This window comes from Triturus cristatus, chromosome 9, assembly GCF_964204655.1.
Source record: "Triturus cristatus chromosome 9, aTriCri1.1, whole genome shotgun sequence".
NCBI classification, from domain to species: Eukaryota; Metazoa; Chordata; class Amphibia; order Caudata; family Salamandridae; genus Triturus; species Triturus cristatus.
In genome coordinates, this window is record NC_140592.1 from 395,735,153 (window position 1) to 395,757,837 (window position 22,685).

A 22,685-nucleotide genomic window follows, 5' to 3' on the forward strand; every position below is an offset into this window, starting at 1 on the left:
GTCGTCGGTGCTGGTTGAGATCCTGACCGTGTTCCTGTGGATGATGGTGATTCCTCTTCCTACTCAGTTGGTGCGGTCCCTGCGGGTGATCTTGTAGCCATCTGGGATGGCTATTGCGATGTCGGGTGCCGAGGAGGTGTTCATCCAGGTCCCCGTCAAGAAGGCGACATCCGGGGAGGATGTGTCGATCAGGTCCCAGAGTTTGTTTGCGGGCAAAGTGGGTGTTGAGTAGTATGCATCTGAGGTGGTTGCGTCCTGTCTCGGTGGGCGAGTTGGCGGCTCAGAGGCTGGTGAAGCTGCAGCTCCGGCAGGAAAAGGGTCCTTGGGTGTGTTTCGGGGTGGCCAGAAAGCAGATGTGTGATCGTCTGGCGTTGCGTGCATGGAGGGTGCTGGCGTCGTAGTGGTGGCGGTCGTCGTGGCGTTCGTAAGGGCCCAGGGGTCTGGCGCTGGGCATGGTTCAGGCGCGGATGTGCACAGACGGGCTTGCCTTAGTCGCGGCTTTGGCGCGGCTGTGCAGCGGCTGCCATAAGAAGGGGAGGTGGGAGGGAGGAGGAGCTGGGAGGGGTGAGCGGGACGAATGGGTGAGCGGGAGGGCACAGCCGCAGGGGATGCAGCCGCGAGAAAGGGAGAGCGGAAAACGGACTGACAATGCAAGGCACAGGAAATGGGTAAATGTCTAGTGCATATTCTACTCTACAGCTGCATAATTGACCAGGAGGAAATGTCTCCAGTGATCTTCCTAGCATATAATTTTGGCAATGTGATTGTTCCTTAAGCACGTTCTTACAGAAATCTGTGATAACATCAATTCTTCTATAGAGAAGATGATGAGACTACAAAGAAGTGAATCTCCACCAAACAAGGGTACTTCCTCTTAGCTATATAAAACAAGTACTTTTTTGTTCAGTGAAGATATCCTCATAGTCTTCGGCATCAAGAAGGTGTCACCAAAATTGGCAGGAAACACACGGGCCTTTTGGTAAGCTGTCTATCATCCAGGCAAAAATCAGGGAGAGACCTTTGCATGCTACTAAGGTGGGCAGAACCAAATGGGCAAGGTTTTCAGGTGATTTTGCACATTTGCATATTGATAGTAATTTAAAGGGAGAACCATGGACTCTAAACTCACCAGGAGTGGGCAAGAAATAACCCACTCATCACAGTCCCCTACAGATTGCGGTCAGATAGATCAATGATGCATTCATCTCCAGCAAGGATTTCAGATGGTTTTTCAACAAGGGATTGCAGAGAAAACACGCTTGCTTTGCCCTTTACAGAAGGGGATCGGGCCCACTGCCTGACCGATTTTGGCCCTGGCGACCCCATCCCCAGGGTCCAGTCAAGAATTAATAGGGGAGGGGGGCTGCATAATCCCCTTCCTATGCCGATTCTGACCCCAGGGACCCAACCCCCCCGGGCCCAGCCAAGAATTAATGGGGGAGATTGGACATGCAGCTCCCCTCTCCGGGCCCATTTGGGCCCTGTGGACCCAATCCCCTGGGCCCAGCCACTTGATTCTGGATACCCTGGCACCACCCATTATTCTACACAACAGGGCAGCCACATCTTCCCCCAAGGAACTGAGTACTATAGTAAACATACAAAAGTGTTCCCAGAAGAATTATGTATTCATTACTCAATAATTAATTGGCCGAGTATATGATACTATTACATACCTAAAATGAATCGCTCATAGATTGCGACACAGGCGTATTGTTGTGAGGTTCGCCTCAGAATTCAAAACTGAATGACCCATAAATAAGTTTCTTTTCAGATATACTCTATGCATAATGCATCTGCTGAGTCTTTCCGAGGGAATGGTCTGGAGTCCAGTATCTGCAGGATAGATTCCTTTTCAACACTGAGTCCTGATGATGGTCTAGGTGATCTTTTGTGCCACCTGAGACCAAAACTTTGACAGTCTCTCCTCCGAAACTCCATTGACTACATCTTGTGGTACTTCAGTCCAATCTAAAACCATTTGAAATCTAAGGATCTAAAATATTGGCAATGTGGATTCATGAACCTACATGGTTAAGAGGATGTTGCACTTTCCCTATATCCCCAATATTAATGTAATTTATACGTTTTGAGGGATTGTGGGATGGCATCAGTGTTGCTATACTGATGTAGTAAGGTTCTTTTGTCTATATACTGCAATTCTTCATAATGTATATGATGACATATTGATTCATTTATATAAAAAATATATTTTTGCTAACAACAACGCCTGTGTCAGAGTCTATGAGCGATTGATTTTAGGCATGTAATAGGATCATATTTGTGACCAATTAATTATTGAATAATTTGTAAATAATTCCTCTGGGAACAATTTTGTATGTTTACTGGCTCCACCCAGGGAACACAATATGTATTGTTGGGGATCTAAGGGGGAACCCCAATGCCCCTGCAGACCCTGTTTGCTCTCTGCCTCCATCGGGAGCCAGCATTGCTCGCACACACAGGGAGCAGCAAAAATTGCTGCTCCCTGCATGTGGGAGCAATATTTTCATCTGTTTTCCTGCCAGCTGTAAAGCAAACTAATGAAAAGTCCACTTATAGCTGTCAGAAGCAGTTTTTCCTGGTCCTGTCCGCTGGGAGCGGACTTACTGTTTGCTCTCACTTGGTGGGAGCTGTCAAAGCTCCTGCCAAGTGGCAGCAAACAACTGCGCCAGAGGGTGGGCACCTCAGGACATAGAGTCCTGGTGGGTGGAAGTCCCCAGGGCAATTATTAGCTCCAGGAGGGGGAGAGGCAGCACTGCCCCCCTCCTTTGTAATTCTAGGGCCTGCCCCGGGGAGGTGATGTCCCCCAGGGCCAAAAGCAGCCCGGGAGTGGGGCCACTACGCCCCCCCTTGTTTAACAATAGTAATATTGGCCCTGGGGAGGTTGTGATCCCTGTGGCCCTACTGGACACAAGAAGGGGTACACGTGGCCCCCTCTTCTATATTAGCCAATCTGTGGGGAGGTGGCAGTCCCAGGGGCCATACCCAGCCTTTTTTATGAGGGGCTACCTCCACATCAATTTTATTTGGAATGCTCCGGGGAGGTGGCGGTCCCTGGGGCTGAGATCAGCTATTGGGAGGAGGGACCGCATGTTCCCCCCTCTGCAATATAAATAGTAGCTTTTGCCCCCAGGGTCTGGCCCACCCAGAGGGCTAATGTTTAAACAAGTACGTGAGACCATGCCTGTTTTTTTTTATTTGCCACAAATTTACAGATCTACTGTGATTTTGTGGCAAAATTGCAAAAACGTTTTTGGCCCCTGCGGGGTACCTTCTGGACCCCACTACCAAACCTGGGGGATCAAGGCATTCCTACCCTGCCCCCTTCTCTTTTTAAAAAACTTTTTGGGTAACTTGGCTATGTTCAAGTCCCAAAATGTCTGCCAACCCTTCCTGGTTGAAGAGTTGGGAGCCAATCCGATCTCAGCATGAGATCTGTTGAATCTATAGAGGGTCCACGTCCCTAGACATGCACCGCTCCCGCCATGCCAAAGCAAACGCTCTGCTTTCAGCAAGCAAGAGCACAAAATGCTCCACTTGCTGAAAGCAGAGCAAGTGCCTGTTTCCCTTCCCGCTGTGAAGTGAGCAGGGAAACAGACACTTTGCTCTTGGGATCCAGGGAGCTGCATATGCAGCAGCTTCCTGAGTCCCAATGCAATGCCGGGCTCCCGCAGGAGGCGAAAGCTCGGCAGGGACCACGGGGGACTTCAGGGTCCCACGCCGTCCCATTGGTGAGTGATTGCCCTAGAGGCACCCACTTTGAATGGGCAGGCCCCGATGGATGGGGTCCCTGGGGCCAAATTTGGCCGGGGGTGGAGGCCATGCAGCCCCCATCTGCAAAAGGCTGGGCCCTGAGGGATGAGGTCCCTGGGGCTGAAATTGACCCAGGGAGGGGGGCCACACAGCCCCTCCCATCTTTTACAAATCCCCTCAAAAAAACAAATGGTCAGGTCCCGGAGGATGGGGCCCCGGAGGCGGGGCGCGAGGCTCCTCTCCCTTTTTTAAAAAGAAAAATTGTTTTTAAAAAGGAGCAGGTCCTGGGGGATGTGGTCCTCGGGGTTGAAAATGACCAAGGAGGGGCACTCAGCCTTTCTCCCTTTAGATATACATTTTCTTTAAAAAAAGAAAAAGAAAAGGCTGACCCAGGTGATGGGGTCTCCAGGGTCAAAATCAGCCCAGGGAAGGGGGGCTACGCAGACCCCCTTCCCTTTCAATGAAATAAAAAAACCTGCAACTTGCAGGAGGCCCGCCCCCTTTCTCCACCACTCTTCAAACACACCTCATGGTGCACTGCTGGTTGGGGGATGAAGTTCCTTTGGCTGCTGAGGGACCTTAGGGGCCATCAAGTCCTCCTTTTGTCTCCAGTAAGTCCCATACAGCAGGACTGCTAAGAGGTCTTTGGAGGCCATGCCCCCTTTCTTCTCCACTCTACAAATGCATCTCATGTTACACTACTGGTTGGGGGATGAAGTCCACTTTACGCCCGAGGGACATGGGGGCCATGAAGCTCTCCTGGTACCTCCTGTAATTGCTACACAGCAGGATTTCTCAGAGCTGGTCAGAGGCCCAGCCTCCTCTCACCACCACTCTGCAAACGTGCCTACTACTAAAAAAAACCATAGAAATTCACTAAAAAAAGGTTACAAGGCCTTATAGTTAGGAATTAGCATTTAAAAAACCGTAAAACTTCACTGAAAAAAAACAAAGGTTACAGGTACTTTATAGTTGGAAGATGGATTTCAAAAAAACTTAGAAATTCACTAATAAAACCAAAGGTTACATAGACTTTATAGTTAGGCTCATGTTTCACTCGTACAACATCAGAGAAATGCAGCAGCTATAGTTAGCTGAGCTAACTATAACTCACCCCCGCAATGCACTGCTTATGATCTCACATATTATATTAGTCATGACATGGTCAGTAACATCACTGATGACATCTCAAAGACATCATTTACAGAGTCCTTGATGCACCCACTCAGACCCTCATATAACCATTCATACACCCACCCCAACTTCCACACTACAATTCTCAAGCCCATTCACACACCCATACCAGTACTTACACAGCCAATCCCTGATTCTTAGGACTACACACACATCCACTCACTCACCTATACAGCCTCTCACACATCCACTCCCTCACTACTACAGCCACTCACATGGCCACTCATACACCTGCACAGCCACTCACACACTGAGACAGTCACCCATATAGCTACTCACACACCTACTCACTCACCCCTACTGTCAATCACACAGCCACTTACTCAACCATACACTTACACACACAACCACTCTTGCAATCACTCACTCACCATACAGTTACTCTCACACCCCAACACTCACCTATACTGCCTTTCACATATGCAGTTACTCACCCAAATACCACTGACAGATACGCTAACTCACTGACATAGTCATACACACACTCATTCACCCATACAACCCTTTTCACATGCACTCACTAACCCATACATCCATTGACTCACTCATCCATACAGGCAGTCACACACAAACTCACCCACCTACGCAGACACTCAGACACCCATACAAGGACTCAGACAACCAATCACTCACCCATACTGCTACTCACACACCCACTTACACATCCATACAATCACTTAGACACCAACTGACATACTGATACAGACATTCACACAACCAGTCACTCACCCATACATTCACTGAGACACCTAAACACTTACTTATACAGTCAGTCACGCACCCACTGAATCATCTATGCAGACACTCATACACCAACTGATTCACCAATACACCTTGGTATTTATATTTAACACTCATAAACTTTTTAAAAACACTCACACTCACTGGATGCTGTCATCAGTGAAGTCATTTGAGATGTCATCAGTGATGTAATTGACCATGACATATATATATTCGTTTTACTGAATACAGGTTACAGGTCTGTTATAGTTAGGAAATAGAATTTAAAAAACTTAGAGATTCACTGAAAAAAAAAACAATGGTTACAGGTACGTGTTCATTGGCACATGACTCTGTGACAAAATACTTGGTAAGATCCAGAGTCTCTGCATTTAAACTTTTAAAGACATTCATTTATTTGTGGCACCAGCAATGAAATATTAAACATTGCAAGGCTATTGTATTGAATATTAAAATGCTTGTGACTATTTTGAAACACAAACCAAGAATTATGAGACTTGTAGTATTCTTGCCAGGGCCGGCTTTAGCGCTGGTGGCGCCCTTTGCGACAATGTTTGTTCGCGCCCCCCAATGACCACCTCCACCACGGATTCTCTCACTACCACCCTTTAACAGTGACCAAGTCTCCATAACCACTCTCTCTCAGATGCATTGAATTAGTTATATAGCTCCACTCATACCATTGTAGGGTGTCAGAACACTTTGCATCACACACACATTACACAGAGACAATCAATCATACGTGTGTTAATCAGTGTATAGGAAATGTTACATAAGCCAAAGGACTAAAAGTGTAGGAGTCACAGGTCATCCATTCTGGTAGGCAGTATAGTTTAAGAATGCTTGGTGTGGAGAAGCACAAACTCCAAAAAGAAACAGCATAGTTGGGAGTTTTCTTTAATAATAAGAATCGATTTCTAGCTAAATGAACCCTTTTGCAATATTAATCAATGTTCTAATAATGTATACTTTGCAGTGTATATGCAGTTATATGATGAAAGTTAATAGCTCACTGTTCTATATTAGGACTTTAAGTTATAAATTGCAAGTAACAAAAGGATGTCTCTTTTAAAAGCAGTAACCTCCTGATCTGTTCACATTATACGCGCTCTGTAATCTACTTGGTACACGTTCTTTGCAGGAGGCATATTAACCCTCTGCACTAATGTCACATGTCAAAACCTCAGCTATACAAAACGCTAATCTCTCTCCGGGAAGATAATTAATCACAGGAGTTATCTTGACATTTTTGTGAGGCTTGATAATTGCTGCAGGAAAGGAACGCTGCAGTAGGTGCTTCAAAAACATAATAAACTTGCAAACACGGCGCCTCCAGGAAGCCAGCACCCGGTGCGGTGGCACCGGTCGCACCGCCCTAAAGCCGGCCCTGATTTTTGCCACACACTTACTAGCCAATGAACTTATAAGCACTTGTGCCTTGTGAAGCCAATGCTCACCTGTGATCAAGGCATTCTTGCTGAAACACATGAGGATCACTTGTGTGCAGCCATTTCTATTAAATTCTGAATAAAATGCTGGTGCATCCGGAACTGGGCTTTGGCACTCCTTTTTTGGCTGGATTTGAATAACAGGACTTTCCCTCTCCATCAGCCAAGGCCGACCAGCAGGATTGGGTGCCCCCAACGATGGTGGTTGTTGTGTGTATAAATATATATATCAAGGATGAATGGCAGACGGAACGTGTGGATGCCATCGCTCAGAAATAAAAGTTGAGCAAGAATAAAATCCCTCGGAGTGCTGGTTTATTTTCCTTTGAAGTGGAGAATTGCTGTATGATATATATATATTATCTACTGGCGGTCGCCAGTAGATAGTTATAGTTACAACCTAGTTTCCATAGGAGATCTCAAAATTCTATTTTGAATAACTTTGGCGCCGGTTGACGAATCCTCGCGAAATTTTCAAAACAAATGGGGCGCTCCGTTCAGCTCCTACCCTGAAAGTCTCGGGGTGATTCGTCAAGCGGGGGCCGAGAAAAAGGGGGGGTCCCAAAACGCGTTTTCCCCATGCATTTTTCCATAGGACCTTTAGTCGCAGCTACAGCCCGAACGGCTGAACAGAATTACGTGAAATTTGGCAGAGAGGTAGCCATAAGGTCAAGGAAGTGCCTTTTGCAGGTCTGGTGTAAATCTGTTCAGTATTTCCTGAGAAAATAGCATTAAAAAGCATATCAATATCTATACGCGCGCACCGTGCGAGCACTGTGCGCGTACCCTGCCGTGCGCGAGCGAAATTCTGATTGGTTGTTAGATGTCGGTAAACATTCGAATCGGTCGAACCAGGAAGTGTCGGCCGCCATTTTGTCTCTCGCAGTCTGAGGGGGTGAAAAAAAAGGGTGGAGAACGTGAAAAGGGGGCAGAGTGGACAGTTCCTGACCCCCTAGCCTTGGTCAGGGGTTCACAGAAGGACCCCCAAGGAAGAAAAAAACAATTTTTTTTTTTTTTAAATCGCGAGGTGCGCGCACCGCGCGCGCACGGCATGCACTGCGAACCGTGGGTGCTTGGTGCGCGAAGCGCACCGAGTGTCAACAGCGCGTGCACGGTGCGCGCACGGTGAAAAACCTGAAAAATTTTTTTTTTTATAAATACATAACTTAGCATTTAAAAAAACGTACAAATTCACTGAAAAAACCATAGGTTTCACACACGTTATAGTTACGAATTAGCATTTAAAAAACCTTGCAAATTCACTTAAAAAACCATAGGTTTCACACATGTTATAGTTAGCTGGACATTTCACTCGTAAAAAACCAATGAAATTCCCCCGTTATAGTTAGTGCAGGCAACTATAACTCACGCGACCGCAATCCTCTGCTGATGATGTCAGATATTACATCTAGGGGTGGGCGGAATTTGCGTAATTGCATGTTTTAAGATGGCCGCTGTTTATAGAATGTGGGAGAATGATGTTTGGAGTCCTTTATTTATTTTTGTTTATTTATGTGACTTGTTTCATTTTGCTTGTATATAAACTTCACACCAAACATAGCACCCAACGTCGTGATAAAGCCATTGTGAGGCTGAGATGCGTTGGTGTGCGGCATACCATAGGTTTCAGGGGCGTTATAGTTAGCTGGACTTTTCACTCGTACAAAACCATTGAAATTCCCCCGTTATACTTAGTTCAGTTAACTATAACTCGTGCGCCCGCAATGCACTGCTGATAACGTCACATATTACATCACTCATGACATGGTGAGTGACATCACTCATGACATCACTGATGACATCACAAATGACATCACTGATGACATCACTGATGACATCATCCAGTGAATGTTTGTTTTTCTGAAAATTAAATATGTTTTATATATGTATATCTCAAGGTCGATGGAAGAATAAATGGGTATATAAGTGTCTAAATGGATGACTTTTTTGTATAACTGACTGATTAAGTGCATCTTAGTGAATACATGGCTTAGTGAGTAATGTTTACATATGTAAATATCTGTATCAGTCTCTCACTTTGTGTATAAGTGGCTGCATGGGTTGGTGAGTAGCTACATGAGTGTCTATATAGGGTAGTAGTTGTTTTTTAGTATAAGTATGAGTGTCTGAGTGTCTGTATGGTTCGGTGGGGGGTATTACGTAGTGCATAGATGCGTGAATGAGTGACTCACTGTTTGTATGTGTTGAAGACAGCATGTATGCAGGACTGTATGGGTGGATGAGTGTGTGTATGGGTGCGTTAGTGAGTGAATGTCTCAATAGTGTCTTTATGAGTAACCACATATGTTTTAAACTAGTATATGTGACTATTGGTGTATATAAGTGATTAAATGTGAGAGTGAGAGATTGGAAGAGTTCCTGTATGAAGAAGTATGTGCTTCTATAAGTGATTGTTTAAAAGACCAAGGGGCATATCAACAAGCAGGCGATAAAAAATTATTGCCTTTTTGCCACCGTTTTCGGCCAAAAAGCAGCGATAATTTTATCGCCTAATCAGCAAGGTCACGCTAACGTGTGAAACCTTGCTTTGGCGTCAGGATTCCTAACGCCCAGCTCTGCATCTCTAATGAGATGCAAAGTGGGCGTTCCTGACCTGACCTGACAGGAGAAATGTCGCTAAGCGACATTTCTCCTATCATCAAGCCCCACGCTATGAAGCATAGCGTCAGGAAAAGTAGCGATAACCCCTGTTATCGCTACTTTCCTTACGCCTGCTTCAGGACTGACTTAGCCATGATATCCTATGGAAGGTGGATATCATGGCTAAGTTTGTGAGTCCCTATCAACTAGCTAACGTGAGATTATCGCTGGGTTTCCAGCGATAATCTCACGTTAGCCAGTTAGTGCTAGGATTTTTATCGCTGATGAGATAAGCGTTGCTAATAGCACGCTATCTCAGTGATAAAAATCGGCGCTAGCCGGCGATGATTATTCGAGCGCTAAGTGCGCTCAGCGATAATTATCGCCGGTTGTTGTTGATATGCCCCTAAGTATGTGTAAGTTTCTGTAGAAGTAAGTGTGGATGTGTGTGTATAACTGTATATGCAAGTAAATGGATGTTTGATTCTTTATTAGCATGAGTGACTACGTGTGTGAGTAACTCTATGGATGAGTGGCGTTGTGTAACAGGATATATAGGTGTATGAGTACATATGATGTGAGTGAGTGCATGTACGAGTGACTGTATAGGACTGTTGGTGAATGAGTGGATGTGTATGTGGATCGTAGAATTACTCAATAGGTTGTTGTAACTGGTATTGGTATGTTCATTGTTTTGAAAATGTTAGTTTCTTTTTTTGAATGTGTGTATCAAAGGTTATATTAGGGTGAGAGGAGGTCTGCCACTCTATCACAAGGATGATGTCATCAGTGATGTCATCAGTGATGTCATTTGAGATGTCATCAGTGATGTCATGAGTGATGTCACTGACCATGTCATGAGTAATGTAATATGTGACGTCATCAGCAGTACATTGCGGGCGCGCGAGTTATAGTTAGCTGAACTAACTATAACGGGGGAATTTCAATGGTTTGTACGAGTGAAAAGCGGGGGCCGAGAAAAAAGGGGGTCCCAAAACATGTTTTCCCCATGCAATTTTCCATAGGATCCTTTAATCGCAGCTACAGCCCGAACTGCTGAACGGAATTGCACCAAATTTGGCAAAAAGGTAGTCCTTGGTTCAGAGTCATGCCTTTTGGTTAAATGGTATAAATCCGTTCAGTAGTTCCTGAGAAAATCAAAAGTAAAATCACATATATATCTGGGCGGAACCTAACCACACATCTCATCGTGAGATCTGATTGGCTGTCAGCACTTCATCCAAGAAGTGTTGGCAGCCAACTTGGGGCCAATATACATGACAATAGAAGGTTTTAAGACTTTAGTTACATTATAAATCATTTGTTGATAGTACCATACTCATTTTAGGAATTGTGCTGTGGTGATTTAACCATGTGAAAAAGCCTTCTGCTGGGATATCATGAATCATGCTTGAGAGAAAACTATTTTCTCATGCTTTTCCCACAGTGGTTTGGAAGGTGATCTATAAGCTAAACAGTAGGCATATTTTCTGTAAATTCACATTATCTTTCTCAGTCATGTGAGAATGAAGTCTGACATTCTCAGTAAAACATGTACATCCAACAAGGGGAGAGACTGTCAGTTGATTCCTTTGTTTTCTACTGCAGCTTCCCAGAGTGTTCTAAAGAACAACTAGAGCGCTAACAGTCCTACTTATGACAAACGTATGGCACACCCGAAGCCATCTTGATTGGAATAAAGTGGTAACTCTTAAAACATTTAATTTGCAAAGGAACACAATGAGGGGGTTCATTTTGCCATAGAGAGTATGATTAGTGCTGCAGATAGAAAAATTAGGGCATATTTTGAGTGACTTCTCAAATCCTCTTCTATTTCATTAAAGAATTCTGACATGCAGACTGAAACATGCACTTTTAATACCGTGGTGAGCAGCAGCTTTACTACAGTGATCTAATAAGCAACTAGAGTGCTAACATTCAGAATTTATGGCAAATGTGTGACATATCTGAATACCTTCTTGATGGAATCAAAGTAAAAAACTGAAAGCATTTCCTACTGAGGAGACTGCAGTAAATGAGGAAATTAGGAAACTTCATAACAAATAAATCTCCCAAGATGGCCACCAGAGACAAAAGAGCCCAAATGCAGCACAAATATTACCCAGATGTAGCCCACATGTAGCCCAATGACAGAAGTGTGCAAAACACATTTTATTTTTTGTGTTTTTGCAGTTTTATATAGTGCAGACTTGTCAGTTATTGGAGTGCTTTACATGAGCATTGGTTACATCACACAAGAACAAATTCATTTTGGTTGTAGATATGGGGAGTGTAGGAAGGTGGAATCTGACTACATGGTTGCCCCCAATTTGTTTCTGGCGTTTTGATGGTTTTTGACTAGTCTGTCTTTGATCCTGCTATTCAGGACCCCAGCCTATCTGCTTACTCCCTTAAACAACTTGAAGTGCATATTAGATGCACTAGTGATTGGATACTGTGGTACCTCATGAGCCCCTAGTATATGGTACCTTGGGTACCAAGGGCATAGGTACTTCACAGGCCTACCAGGGGCTGAAGCATGTATTATGCCACCCCTGGGAAGCAGACTAAATCTGACACCACAGACCTGCTACTGCAGCCTGGGTGAGGTAGTGTTAGTACTCCTCACTGAGATATAGGTTCACTATATCTCTCCCTGCACACACATATAAACCTATCAGTCACCCCTAAGGCAGGCCCTATCAGTCCTGAGGGCAGGGTGCTTGGTTTCCGTGTGAGGGGGTGCCACTGCCTGAGCAGGGCCCCTCTGCAGCTCTCAGAGTCCATTCTCTGGGGTGTTTGTGAATGCGGTCAAACCATATACTCTTAAGTGCATTATAACCTCGCGGTAGATGCTAACTCTGGGATGGCTGCATCAAAACATGTCGTGCTTGGTGTCAAACGCTTTGGAATCATGCCCCCACACCAGTAACTGGTGTGGGAGTATGATCCCACCCTTCTAGAGGGATAGACATGTACCCACTGTGGAAACACAGTAGAATCCTGAAGAGACCTGGCATCACAAAATGGATGCCACCAGTCACAGACACTGGGCTGCCCTCCTGCTGCTGACCAAAACTCGCAGTGGAGGAGGCCCAACAATAGGCATCCTGTCACAGGGAGGTGTGGTCACCTCCCAGACAGTGTTCAGAGTATTGGGGCTGGGTGGGTGCGCTCCTAGAGTGCTTTGAAGCCCTGCACTGGGGGAGCAGTAGGCTCCTCTGTGCATATGCCAGCTCAAACCGGTTCAGGGGCTGCCTGCCCCAGCTCTGGTGTGAAACTGGACAAAGGGAAGTGGGTGTAGCCACCCACTCACCTGACCCTCCCATAGGTGGGGTCATAGAGCTAGTCCCTCCCTTTCTTCTAGTATAATTTAGGGAACCCTTGCCATTGTAAACTAGATATCCCTGGACAACGCTCTGAAGAAGAATCCTGGACCTTCGACGTTCCACTACCTCTGGAAGACTTAAGAATCTCCCTTGGAGTCAAGGAGTGACTCACCTGCTTGGCAGGCACCCAATCTTGCAATCAACGGTCGCAAACTTTCCCGCTCCCGCCGGAGTTCGAATTCCCTGCATCCTAGGAAGAGGATTTCCTGACTTCTCCAAGGCTATCGTGAGTCCCCAGCGGCGCTGAGGCAAGTGGACCCCACGAGTGACGAGAAACCGCAATACCTGGGTACCGGGCACTATTTTCGAGTGAAACCCCTTCACGACTTTCTACAAACTTGTGCATTAGACCACGTGTGGTCCAATCCGCCAGCAGGATTTCCTGTGAAGATCAGAGGCCTACCTCATCCCGAGTGACCGTGGGCTCCTGGTGAGTGAATCCTCCCGAGGCATCTTCGCGATCCCTTGTCGGCTGGCTTGTGGGTCCCCAGAAGACTTTTCCACAAAACCAAAGGGCTCCCCTGGTTGCTCCAGGCCTGCCCTGACTTACCCTTGCTGGGTGAGTCCCTCAGACCTTGCTGGTCTGCACCGGTGACTTTTTACACTTTCCACAAGACTTGCTGTTGCCAAGTCTTGTTGGCGCCAATCTGGTCGCCGACACCTCAGCAAGCTGCAGACTTTGTGGGACATGCAGAATCCAGCTCCTGGTCGTAGACACCTCCTGGACCTCGTGGCTGAAGAGTCAAGACACCCGTGATCACCTGAAATCACCCAACGACTGTTGGCATCCATCTTCCTTGCCCCGGGTCACTGCCAAGTGACTTTGAACACTGTTCCCTCTGCTTTCAGGTCTTCTTTCTTCCGAATCCAGCCTTGGATTCCACCAGAAACTTCTACCGTCTTCACAAGCAGCAAGTCTTCTTTGGCTCCCATTGGAAACGACGCCACAACCCGACACCAAAAGACACCTATGCACCCGGCTTCCCTGGGTGAGGTAACTCCAGCACTACAGTGCTCCTGTGGGTGTTGGCTCTAGAACTACTTACCCTGTAAGTGACTTGCTTGTAGACTCTCCCGAAGTATCCTAAAACTCTAAATTTCCAATCGCGACTTGCTCCATTGAAGTCAATTGGGATCCGCGGCTGTGTTCTCACACTGCATGCATCTAGTAATAAATACATATCTATTTTCTATATGTATATCTGTGTGGTGTCCTTTCATTTAGCAATTCAAGAGATTATAAGCTAAAACAAGCTGCTTTACATTCCTCTAAAGACTTAGCCTGAAGGCTGCTCTCCACAGCTACCACTAGGATAGCTTTTTTTTAAAAGGTTGTCTTAAACCTACTACCATAAGAGTCGAATTGCACTGGTGCAAGGTGTCCACTTTAACTAGTGAACAGCATATACCAGCCCAACTTCTCACAGGGAGATTAAGTGATTTGACCAGAATCACAGAATGACGAGCTGAAGCAGAAACTCCAACCTGGTTCCCCAGTTGCAAAGTCTGCAGCTCTGGAAGTAACACCACACCCTCTCCCCTAAGTGCAACATTTAATCAAGTGGTCAACTGGATAAAAAAACATAAAGATAACAAATAATTTAAAAGTGCTTTGTCGCTATTTGAAAACTCAATAAATATGTCCTCATTTTAGTTTTTTAGAGCACTAACCATAATTTTGATGCAAATAAGACCCTCTCATATATGTAATTTCTAAAGGAAATGCTCTAGGTATTACAGTTTTGATTACATCAAGATGACGTCAGGTGTCCCACACTTTTGTAATAAATATAGAATGTTAGCAATCTAGTTGTTCATTAGGATACTGTTGAGAGGCAGAGGCCAGGGGCATGGACTCTGAAAATTGAAGGCAGGTAGGAGGGTGCAGGGGCAACAATTTGACCACACTGGGCAGGCAGGAAGGGCAGTGGCAGCACAACAGACTATGGAGGGCAGTGGAAAGGGGCGCAGGGGCAACAAACCAACAATACAGGACTGGCAAGAGTGGCTGTGGCAATATAATAGACCATTGTGGGTAGAAGAAAGAGGCAGTGGTAGTACAACCATACATGCCAACAGACCCGATTCAGCCAGGAAACGTCCAATGATTTTAAGCTCAAATGGGCTTTATTTGATCTCCCTCCTGTCTACAATCTCCTCTTTTACAATGTAACTCAAAGGGGAAAATCAATAACCCAGTTTTTTTTCAAAATCTCCCTCTTACCAAGTTCAAAATGTTCGCAAGTATCGTACATTGGATCATGGAAGGCAGGAGGAATTGGGGTAAGGACATGGACTTGGATAACAGAGGACAGGAGGGACATAGAGAGGTGCACCAAAGTGACCCTACAGGGCAGACATCAGGGTTTGCAGCAGCACAATACACCACACAGGGCATGCGGGACGGGAGTGCAGCACAATAATCCATAAAAAGCAATAGGGAGGGGACAGGACCATGCACATGGACAACAGAGAACAGAGGGGAAAGAGGCAATGGTAGCTAGCTGACCATAATGGACAGACAGGAGAGAAAGCTGCAGCATAACAGATCATAAAGGGCAGGAGGGGCGGATCAGGGGTATTACAATGGAACAGACAAGCCAGGAGGGAGGGAATAGGGGTCTGCACATGGAAACAGAGGGCTGGGGGCAAGTGGGCAAGGCAGGAGCAGCAAGATGACTATAGAGGTCAGGCAGGATGGGCACTAGAAGCAAGACACACCATGGAGAGCAATAGTGAGACTATGATGGCATACACACAAACCATGGAGGGAAGGTGGGAGGGGGTCAGTGGCAGCTAGCTGACCACACAGGGAAGGGGGGAGGGGCTGTGGCAGCACAGAAGACCATGCATGGCAAGCGGGAGGGTTAGTGGCAGCACAATGGTTATGATGGGCAAGAAGGAGGGTGCAGGGGCATGCACAAAGGACCATGGAGGATAGAAGGGAGGGTCAGGACCTGGGCACACACAAGAGAGTTCAGGGAAGGGGCCTCACAACAGACTAAGTGGGGCAGGCAGGAGGAGCAGTTGGAGCACAACAGACCAGGGAGGGCAGAAGGGTGTGGCAGTAAAATGGACCATGGAGGACAGGAGGAAGGGGATAGGGGCATGGAATGTGGACAGGCAGGGTGGAGGTGGCAGGGACAGGTTACAGTCATCTGACAATGCTAGGCAGGTGGGAGGGGAGTGGCAGCTCAACAGAACACTCAGAGTAGATAGGAGTGCCAGGTCCATGGAACATGGTGGGCAAAAAGGAAGGAGCAGGGGCATGCGCAAAGACATCGGAGGGCAGGGGGAAGGAGAATAGGGGCAGCAAGCTAAGCACAGAGGCTAAGCAGGAGGTCAATGATGGGGCATATAATTGGGCAATGGAGGGCAGGAGGAGTGGACTGGTACATCATGCTAAACGGAGGGCAGTGGCAGCACATCAGACCATGCATGGCAGGAGGGAGGAGGCTAGTCAATGGATTTGACAACAGAGGACAGGGAGGAGGTGGATGGGGCAGCAAGCTAACTGTTCAGAGAAGGCGGGTATTAGGAACTTTATTGTTTTTAAAATGTGTGTCTGTGCGAACTACTTAAAATATGAACAAGTATGCAGCATAATCTCACTTTTATTCAGGAAGAAGAGAACGTTTGTGACTGTGACTCCAGGCTCACTTGGCAGAAACACTCCCTGACCCTCCACCCCCCATCGCAAAATGTAATGCCCGTGAAAAGGGTAGGTGAACGCAGTGTTATATAGAATATAGTCCTGAGAGCACGATTGAAAATTAAAACTAGATATAGTGTATGGTATAAACTATGCAGCAAAAAGTGTGATATAAGATGAACCGGGCCTGAAATATAATATGCAGTACATTGTGCGCAATGACAGATTCATTGGAGAGCGCGAGATAGCACAGGCACTAGCGCGTGCTATGCGATATGCACCTTGGAGTGTAATATGCACAGGGCAGTGCTGTGTAACCTAACTAGTCTCTAAAGTTGTAATATAAAATATGTGCTGGGGAGTGTAACGTAGCATATGCACTGAGACAAAGATATGGATCCCAAATTGTAATATGTATGGCATAGCGCTGTGCGTTATAACATAGGCAACGAGGAAGGCATGTTAGATGGGGCAATATAACCCGTGTGAAGGGAAGTGTGGCATGACATTTTCACGGGGTGGTGTTACAGTGCACATGGGCTAGAGAGTGTCATAGCATACGCACTAGCTGGTGGAATACAACACAGAGGTGTGTGGCACTTGGCGGGCCCTGGTGGGTGTAACACAGCCTTGGGCTCAGCCAGGAGCGCACTGTGACTCTCAAGTGAGGTTCGTCTCCTTTCCAGAGAGCAAAATAAAAAGTATTACACATCCGGTGGTGGATGTGTGCTTTATTAACCGTGACGGGGGTTTCTTGCATAGTTTTGGTCAAATTTTTATCGAATCCCCTTTGAATGGCTTGGTGTACGTGTGTATTAAATGTGCCCGTCAATAGCTACCCATGTTTGTATAAATAAACAACAAGGGTGTCTACTTGGAGAGTACCCACCGGCGGGGGCGCCGGGATTAGGCACGGTAGGGCGTCAGGCATGTCAAAGCTTCACTAGCGGTGTAAATACATTCCACGTGGCTTCATTGTATGCATAGTCGCCTTTTAATGAATAACACGCAAATCGTCATGCTGATAGGTACGTATAGTTTGTCCAGCATGTTCTAGGTGTGTCTATCAATATATATATAAAAATAAATATTAAAAAACAAAGGCCGGCCCCGGGGGATGGGGTCCCCGGGGCCATAAGTGGCTTGAGGAAGGGGGCAAAGCAGCCCCCTCCTAAAGAATATTTTAAAAAAAGGCCATGCCCCGGGGGTTGGGGTCCCCGGGGCCGAGAAAGGCCTTGGGAGGGGGGCCCCCTTCCCAAATTGAAAAATAAAAATAAAAATTAGGGTGCAGGCCCTGGGGGGATGGGGTCCCCAGGGCCAATAAATTAGAAAAAGAAGGGGGGCCACACAGCCCCCCTTCTTAAATAAATAAATAAAATAAAAGACCGGCATCGCGCCGGAGGCCACTCCCCCTCCTTGCAGCACTCTACAAAGCACCCCTGGCGAGTTGTAAGTTGGGGAATTAATTCCCCTTGAATACTGAGGGTCCATGAGGGCCAATTAGCCCAACAGGTTTCTCCAGAATTTCAATGGTTTTGTACGAGTGAAAAGTCCAGCTAACTATAACGCCCCTGAAACCTATGGTTTTTTCAGTGAATTTCTAAGGATTTTTAAATGCTAATTCCTAACTATAACGTGCCTGAAACCTATGTTTTTTTCCATGAATATATATATATATGAATCCACCGCCTACACAGATAAGAGTGGGACAGCACTCCAAGCATGATTATAGGCAAATCTTCTTTATTTAGGCTCCCGCACATCAACGCATCTCAGCCTCACAATGGCTTTATCACGACGTTGGGTGCTATGTTTGGTGTGAAGTTTATATACAAGCAAAATGAAACAAGTCACATAAATAAGCCAAATTAAATAAAGGACTCCAAACATAATTCTCCCACATTCTATAAACATTGTCCATCTTAAAACATGTACTATATTACCCAATATCTTCGACAATATAGGGACAGTAAGTATTTTCTTTGGCAAAATATGAATATACATCAGTTATATTCCCGATACTTCCTCTTCGTTGTCACATGTGGAATATTCTATGATCATGTGCATAAACAAATTTGTGAACATAATATCACATTTGTTTCACATGTTTAAATCACGTCACTAGAATTGCATTCCCTCCAAACCCTTTATTGGTGGCCATCTTAAAACTCACATTCATATATTAAATAATATACTAAATAATAGGCAAATAGCCTAACATTTTCATCATTTCTATTTTCATACAAGTGTACAGATTTCCTTCTTAATGTTGACTAGTACTTCATAAGAACACCTTAAACTAAAACACATAGTCTTGTATATACAACATTTTTTTATTGAACGTAGATGGCAGCAGAATGGACATGATAAACATACTATATACAAAAATAACAACATTTTCATAGTACCCAAATTCATATTTCAGTAGACAATAAATAAATTCATATACTATTTCACAAACAATATGCCCAGCATTCTGAAACGCTCCACACAAGGAAGAAAAATGCTGCAAACTAACCTCAATTCAACCATTAAAAAAGCAGGTACATCATGGATTAAAGCCACATGTTTTTCTTTACACAAAAAGTATCCTACCTTACACATTTTTATCTAGGCGTAGGAGCAGGGCATAGCCCTCCCACGTTGTCCTGAATCTGCGAAGCATCCCCACCCTTTTTGCATACGCCTCTTAGAATTGGTAGGTCTGAGTTAACTTGGGGAGCCTCTGTCCCATTGTAGGCACCTTCTGAGATTTCCAGTTTTGCAACACCAGGGATCTTGCTACCGCTATAGCAGCAAAAACAAAATATTGCCTGTACTTTGGCAACTGACTAATTGCATGAGAAAAGCCAAATAGGGCCAATGATGATGAGGGTAAAATGGCCATAGACATACAATCACTAATGAACCTAAACACCTTCTCCCAGAAACGTTGTAGTCTAGGACATGTAAAGAATATGTGCATCCAATCACCTGCCCCCGCCGACTACTTCTAAAATATTCGTTCGGAAGAGATGGAAACCATTTATGTAGTCTGAAGGGGGTATGATCCACCAGCCACCCCGAAAGGAAGGACATTCTCTTAAAATTAGCAGCCCTCAACGCCTTATTCCCAAATTTGCACCCTCGTTGCCATTCCTTGATGTTAAACTGGCAATTAGTTTCTTGAGCAATTTTTTAAAGCATCGCCTCAACGAGATTCTTGTTCGAAACCTGTCGTAGTAATAGGTACCAGTTACTGATACCGCTTAATTTCAGCTCTAAGGCTGCTTTTAGAATTATTCTTTCCCTCTCATTGATTATTTTACACTTATTTATGAGAAAACAAGTTATCTGCCTAAAACTGAACCAGAGATTGCAGCTCTGAGGTGCACATTGTCCTGCAAATGCTATCAAATTGATACCATTGTAGAAATCTCCCAGTTTGCGAAAAACCTAGCCTATTATAGGACTGCAGTAACTTTTGTGAGACCTGGAGACCTCACAACTCACAGTCTTTGAGGGAAGTATTTGCGTGGCATAATGGAATGTTGTACACTTTATGGAACTGTTGTATACGGTTAGCAATTATATTCACCACCTTGAACCTTGTCTTTTTAGGTACCTTCGTAGTGCACAGAAATGCTGGTAACTTAATTGCACTTTCTAATAACATAAGATTCAATAAAAAGTTATAAAATTTTGAAGCAGGGGCAGCCAGCTGTGTTAATAAGCTAATCAACGCAGCTTGATAATAGGTAGATAGATGAGGCAATGTTGATTCCCCCTGCTCCACGTCCAGTTGAAGAATAGATAACTTGATCCAAGGCTTTTTTTTTCCCACACAAACTCTCGTAAAGCTTTGTCTACTTCATTAAAATATGATGTAAATATGACATAATGTATGAATTTACAATTTTACCTACATTTACCATATGATAATTTATGTATTTCTCTTATATTTATCTGTATTTCTTTACTACCAAATATCATTTATTGTTATTATTTATTTAGCCTTACAGTATTATCCTTACAGTACTCTTCATTCATTTCTCCATAATCTGCTGATATTTATTACTATTCTTTTGATGTATTTCTTTCTTTTCTTTTACAAAATTTAATATAAAATTTCAACACAAAAAAAAATTATGAAATCTGTATTTTTAGAGGAAGATTTAAAAACAGGAATATCAGCAAGAGAAGAATCAACATGTTCACAAAAGAGACTCTGTCTACTATTGACAGAGGTAAAAGAGACAATTTTTCTAAAAGATTTTACATTTTGTTAAACATTTTTATATAGTTTAAATGAAACAGTTGGGAAAAGTCAGCTGTAACATATAGACCCTGGTATCTGTTAGGTCTTAATAGCGGTACTGGGGTCCCTTATCTGTGAAATTAGTTGCCTGCTCTGATGCGTTTTTGTTGACCATGCTAAAAATGTACCTATGTGTTGACTTTTTTCATATACCTTCTGGTGAAATGCTTTACTTCCCGAAATCGCTTCCAGAATAAAAACATGTTTTAATTGCTCCTTCACCTTTTTTAAGTCCTGCTGAAGAATTTCTTCCTCCGAGCTTCCTGGTAGCCTAGACGTATGTTCTACCCTTGCTTGCTCCACAGCATTCTGGAGACCTTAGATAATATGCTGTCTAGTTTCATAAAGATTTGCCCTGTACGCAATCACTCACCCCGAAAGGTGGCCTTAAAAGCTTCGGGCCCATCCGCCACTGCCCCCATGAGTGTATACAACATAATAATAATAAATTAACTGTAATTAAGCCCAACTGGACAAATAATCTGATCCATATGAAATTCAACTGGCTGTTATTATCACGTAAGATGAAGCCCTGAAAGGATATAATATGCAAATAAAATACCTTTGAATTCTGTTATAACTGCCCCATATCTATCCCAAGGAGAGCATTTAGACATACACATGCGGTTCTTCATCTGAATTTAGACCTTTTGGTTTTCAAGAAACTAATTTCTATCTACATCTGGCCTCTAATACGTATAAGTCTCTCTCCCTATTTACACCTCTTGGTTTTTCGGAACATTGTGTAAAACTACAAATCTCAATAAGTCTACGTCACCTTTGTGTATTTTCCAAAACTGTCTGGCTACAGGGTTGTTTTCGTCTTTACATGTGATGGCTCTGAGATGTTGAAGTATTTGATTGTGAACTGGTAATATTTTGCTGCCTACATACACTTTCTCACATGGGATATTCGCTCCTGCAGATCACAGATTTCTTAATTTTAATCTGCTTTCCAAATGGAGTTTTAACCATGATCGTATTCTCTCCATATTTACACGTCTTGCATTTACTACATTTATTAAACCCATTTCTAGGTTTCAGCCAAAAGTCAACACCCCAATCTGTCTTTGTGACCCTGCGCTTCTGTAACTACTAAGAGTTTTTTTAGGGATTCCTTATCTATAATAAAATCACTCCTGAGTAGATACCAATCATTTCTCAAACTTATCCTGGCTATATTGTGATCAGTGTGGTGTATACCAATATATCTGGCCTTGTTGTGTTTATTACATGATTTCTAATTCACATGTTTGCCAACTAACATATCTTCATGAATGACTTTTTGGACTCTCCTCTGTGCTGCTGTCAATATACCACCAGTGTACCCCATTTGTCTAAACATTTTAGACAAATCCTTTGTTACCTCTTCATAAGCCCTTTCAGTATTACAAATTCTTCTGGCTCTAAGGTATTCACCAAATGGTATAATTCTTTGAAATTTTCTGGATGGTAAATCCGTGCATGCAATATTCTTTTATCAGCCGTTGGATATCTGTACAGTGTAGATATGAGTTTTCCATTATTCACTATCAGTTTTTCATCCAAACATTCACTTTCAGTTGCATTAATTAATTTTAATGGTGAATGACATATTTAATTTGTTC